At 53.0% G+C, this 5,337-nt stretch overlaps 1 protein-coding gene across 1 annotated transcript in view; it reads left to right on the forward strand.

Annotated features, from left to right (window-relative positions):
* The first annotated feature begins 3,266 nt into the window (after positions 1–3,266).
* Positions 3,267–5,337, forward strand: part of GSDMA (gasdermin A) — a 15,160-nt gene continuing 13,089 nt past the window's right edge. Inside the window, exon 1 of the mRNA XM_023204242.2 lies at positions 3,267–3,373. The gene's annotated coding sequence lies outside the window, so the exon portion shown is untranslated. The remainder of the gene's footprint in view (positions 3,374–5,337) is intronic.

Here is a 5,337-nt window from a genome sequence, read left to right on the forward strand (position 1 = left end):
GCCAGGCATGGTGACACATGCCTATAGTCCCAGGTACTGGGAGCAGGAAGCGGCCGCTGACACAAGAAAATCCCTAAGTCAAGGCTGCAGTAAGCCATGATTGCACCACTGCACTCCAGCCTGGGCAACAGAGTGAGAACCTGTCTCAAAAAAAAAAAAAAGAAAGAAAAGAAAAGAAAAGAAAGAAAGAAAAAGAAAAGAAAAGAAAAACACGCAGCCAGGCACAGTGGCTCACGCCTGTAATCCCAGCACTTTCAGAGGCCAAGGTGGGTGGATCACCTGAGGTTAGGAGTTCAAGACCAGCCTGGCCAACATGGTGAAACCCCACCTCTACTAAAAATACAAAAATTAGTTGGGAGCGGTGGCATGTGCCTGTAATCCCAGCTACTCGGGAGGCTGAGGTAGAAGAATTGCTTGAAGCCAGGAGGCAGAGGTTGCAGTAAGCTGAGATCACACCACTGCACTCCAGCCTGGGAGACAGAGTGAGACTCCATCTCAAAAAAATAAATAAATAAGAAAGAAAAAGAGGCAGGGCACCCTGGATGGGAGGAAGGAGCACCACCAAGACAAGCCTAAATGTGGATTTTTTCATTCCAAAAGCACAAGAACTTCAATCTGGCTGACCCCGCAAGCCCATATATCCCCTCCCTGCCTTGAACCCACCAAGTCCCCTGCTTGGAATAATACCAGTAGGCAGTCTGGGGGAATGGGGCAATGCAGTGCAGGCAGGGTCGGGACAACACCAGGAGTGTGGCACAGGCCGGGCAGAGTGCTCTGAGATCAGAGCGAAGGCGGAAGAAATGAGAGAAGCAAGACTTCCCAGTCAGAGAAGAAAAAGCTGACTAGATGGGCTTTGCGGGTCCTCAGGGAGAGCAGAGCCACGTGTGGCTTTTAGATGCCACTGTTCTCCAGATCTTTGCAGAATCCACTAGACTAGGAACCTTGGCCTGCAGCCAGTGGGAAAAGGGTAGTCACTGGGAAGAAACTCCCAAAAGTCTGACTGAGGCAATGCTATGCTGGTGAGAGGGTGGGAGTGGGACCACCTTCCCTGGAGCTGATTAAAGTATAGGAGACTGCACAGCCTCAGGACTGTATGCTGACATGCAGGCATCACGTCACTGTAGTGAGAGTTACAGGGAGGAAGAGGTGGAAATCCAGGAAGAACCAGGAAAACAGACAGAGATGAAAAGACTATAACACATACAACAGGTTTCTATTTAAATATGTGCTTGTGATAGGGACCAGATGACTAACGACAACCTTTTTTTTTTTTTTTTGAGACGGAGTCTTGCTCTGTCGCCCACCCTGGCATGCAGTGGTGCAATCTCAGCTCACTGCAACCTCCGCCTCCCGGGTTCAAGCGATTCTCCTGCCTCAGTCTCCCAAGTAGCTGGGATTACAGGCGCCTGCTACCACGCCCGGCTAATTTTTGTAGTTTGGGTAGAGATGGTGTTTCCCCCATGTTGGCCAGGCTGGTCTCTAACTCCTGACCTCAGGTGATCCACCCATTTCGGCCTCCCAAAGTGCTGGAATTACAGCCGTGAGCCACCGCACACGGCCTAATGACAACCTTCCCACACACTCAAACCCCTACCTCTGCCTCTCCTAAGGAGGAGGGACGTTTGATTGCCGGAATGGCTGGAGCTGTGGAAGGAGGATGAAGTACTGGGTGGCTGCAGTAAGCCGTGATTGAGCCACTGCACTCCAGCCTGGCTGACAGAGCGAGGCCCTGTCTCAAAAAGGCGTAGGGTGGATGGGAAGGGATGTAAAGAAAAACAGAGTGAGCAGGGACCAGAGAGGCAGGGGCAAGACTTAGCTTTGTTCTGTTTCAAGACATAGAGGAGAGATATTTGGCAGCATCTGTCATATTGAATGAGACTTTGGGGACACAAGTGGAATGATGATGTTTTCTAGGGAGTTTTCCTGAGTGTGGAATGGTCTAGTCTCATTCACCATCAGCCCCTCAAGGAAACCCTCAGTAAAGAAGGAATTGGCCTGGCACGGTGGCTTATCCTGTAATTCCAGCCCTTTGGGAGGCTGAGGTGGGCGGATCACAAGGTCAGGAGATCGAGACCCTCCTGACCAACATGGTGAAACTCCATCTCTACTAAAAATACAAAATTAGCCAGGCATGCTGGCACACACCTGTAATCCCAGCTACTCGGGAGGCTGAGGCAGAGAATTGCTTGAACCCGGGAGGTGGAGGTTGCAGTGAGCTGAGATCACGCCACTAACACTCCAGGCTGGAGGACAGAGCGCGATTCCTTCTAAAAAAAAAAAAAAAACATGGGATTTACTCTTCACAGCATTCAGGGTTGCGTTTCTTTTTCGATGAGTGGTACTGAGAAGAGCCTCAGGGTGGGAGCAGGCAGGCTCAGCTGTGTCAGGTTATACCTGCACACATGCATGGCCACGTAGCCCAACACTATACAGGCCTTGCTTGTAAGTCCCTTATTCTGTCCTCTAGCAATATGACCATGTGGGCAAAATTTGGAATTTCTTTAAAATTCCTTGTAGGCAGAGATTTAAGCTAAGAGGAGGACCTGAGTGACCTCGGTGCGACATCTGAAAGCCCACGACAAGCCTCCTGGGCTTTTCCACGAATATCGCTGTGCCCCTGCCTACCGATATGCTTATGTGTGTATACAATATTCCGTGAGGAGCAGAAACGCTGAACACTAAATAACAGAAACCCATTTGGTCTAACTCCATCTCTGCCTACTCAGACATCTGCTTCTAGGGGTATCAGAGATATGTCTATGTAGCTAAAACAAATGGAGTTAGGCAGCGATACACACAGGCTGACAAGCCCAGGATGGAGGGCAGTGCTGCAGATGCTGTGCTCTCTGCTAGAATGTGTGGACATACAGGACTCCCTATCCCAGGACACCCGCAGACCCCCCATGAATCCAAGATGCTCCCCAGTGACGGTGATGATGACAGAACAGAGATGCCATCCCTGGTCACTCACACACATACACACACACACACACTCCCACTGCCTCCCTCTGCACTCCTTCCAAAGGCACCTGCCTTCCTGTCCTCTCAATCCACAAGCCCTCCTCCAGCTGCCACCTCTCTATCAGCCTTGGCTACCCCCACCCACGCTGGCACCTGCCTGGCAGCTCCCTATCCACCCCCTCAGCCCTCAGGAGGCCAGGGCACACGTGGAACAGGTTGATGCTGTTCTCCCGGAAGTGGAGCAGGAGGTGGGTGGGGTCACTAGGGCAGGCGGGGTCCCTGGAAGCCTCTGTCCCTGCATAAAGCGGGCTGTCCTGGCAAGGGACGGTCATCCTCTCAACCTACAGACCCAGCAAGCCCCAGGCCCTCACCCCAGACCCAGCTGCTGGACAGGACCAAGCCCCACTCCCAGGTAAGAACTTGATGACAGCAGGGAAGGCAGGGGTGCTCTGGGGACACAGAGAGATGGGTGGACAAGAAGGGCATGGAACTCCCCTGGAGTCCAGTGGGATCAGTATCCCGATAGGCCTTGGGGAGGGAAGGGAGAGGCGGGCCTGTGGACATCTCACCAGTGAAGAGGAGGCTGCCGTTGCCCAAGCCCTTCCCAGGTGCACCCAGGTAGCACCAGGAGGTTGTCTGGCAGAACAGCCCTCCACATCTGTGCCGTGCTTCCTGCCCCCGGCCACTGTGAAGTGCCCGTGGTGGATGTGGGGTGCTTCCACGCCAGCTGCTGTGGCCTCTTCCACCCACGGGGATAACTGGGGTGTGCCGATTGGCCACCCAGCCAGAGCACCTGGACTCAAACTTCAAAGACAGAGACTTAATATGCTGACCCTCAGGTCAGGCGTGGTGGCTCACGCCTGTAATCCCAGCACTTTGGGAGGGTGAGGTGGGTGGATCACCTGAGGTCAGGAGTTTAAGACCAGCCTGCAAAATGGCAAAACACTGTGTCTACTAAAAACACAAAAATCAGCTGGGCACAGTGGCAGGCATCTGTAATCCCAGCTACTTGGGAGGCTGAGGCAGGAGAATCACTTGAACCCAGGAGGTGGAGGTGGCAGTGAGCCGAGATCGTACCACTGCACTCCAGCCTGGGCGACAAGAATGAAACTCCATGTCAAAAAGAAAAAAAAAACAGATGTTGCCTCTCAGGTTCCCATGGGTCCCACATTATCCAGGGCCCTCTCACCCTAGCGCACATCTCTCGGGGCCACATTCATTGGTTTTTTCCACACACATTTGCCAAGCTCCAACTCTGTGCCAGGTGTGGTACTTGCCGCTGCAGAGGTGACTAAGACCCATTTCCTGCCCTCTGGGAAGTCACAGACGAGGAGCTGAGAGGGTCAGGTGAGGAGATCATAACAGGAAGGGACATCAGAAGAGCGCTTTGGAAACACAGATACAGTCACCAGCTGCCTGGAGGACTGAAGGAAGAGGTCCCAGGAGGTGACCTGAATTGAGCGTTAGAGGAGGACTAGGGAGTCTTCAGATCTCGAAGGGGTGTTGTAAGCAGAGGGGGCAAAGGTGAGGAGCATCAAAATGCTTGGATCCTGGCTGGGCACAGAGGCTCACACCTGTAATCCCAGTACTTTGGGATGTCAAGGAGGGCGGATCACCTGAGGTCAGGAGTTTGAGACCAGCCTGGCCAACATGGTGAAACCCTGTCTCCATTAAAAATACAAAAATTTGCCAGGTGTGGTGGCACACACCTGTAGTCCCAGCTACTCATGAGGCTGAGGCAGGAGAATCGCTGGAATCCGAGAGGTGGAGATTGCAGGGAGCCAAGATGGCACCACTGCACTCCACCCTGGGCAACAGAGTAAGACTCCATCTCAAAAAGAAAAAACAAAAGCCTGGATCCAGGCATCCCCCAGGGGCTGGGAGAGGGGAGTGGGTCTACTGATACCTGTGAGCTGGGAGGCAGACACAAGGGAAGAACAGGGTGCAGGGAAGTGTACCCCACACACGGAAAGGGCAACTGGGGCAGGTGAACAGCTTGACCACCCCGGCCCTTGGTGCCAGCAGCATCTCCTTCCCTCCCCTGGTGTCCTCGGACCCTGGCTATCGCTAGTCCCTAGTGTGAGAGAAAGCTTTACTTCCATTGCTAAATAAATGCTCTAGACCAGGCGCAGTGGCTCACACCTGTAATCCCAGCACTTTGGGAGTCTGGGGTGGGAGGATTACTTGAGCCAGGAGTTTGAGACCAGCCTGGGAAACATAGTGAGATTCTGTCTCTACAAAAAGATTTAAAAATTAGCCAAGTGCATGACTGCAGTCCCAGCTACTCAGGAGGCTGAAGTGGGAGGATCAATCAAGCCTTGGAGGTCAAGGCTGCAGTGAGCTGTAATCATGTCACTGCACTCCAGCCTGGGCAAC

Source organism: Piliocolobus tephrosceles, chromosome 16, assembly GCF_002776525.5.
Source record: "Piliocolobus tephrosceles isolate RC106 chromosome 16, ASM277652v3, whole genome shotgun sequence".
NCBI classification, from domain to species: domain Eukaryota; kingdom Metazoa; phylum Chordata; class Mammalia; order Primates; family Cercopithecidae; genus Piliocolobus; species Piliocolobus tephrosceles.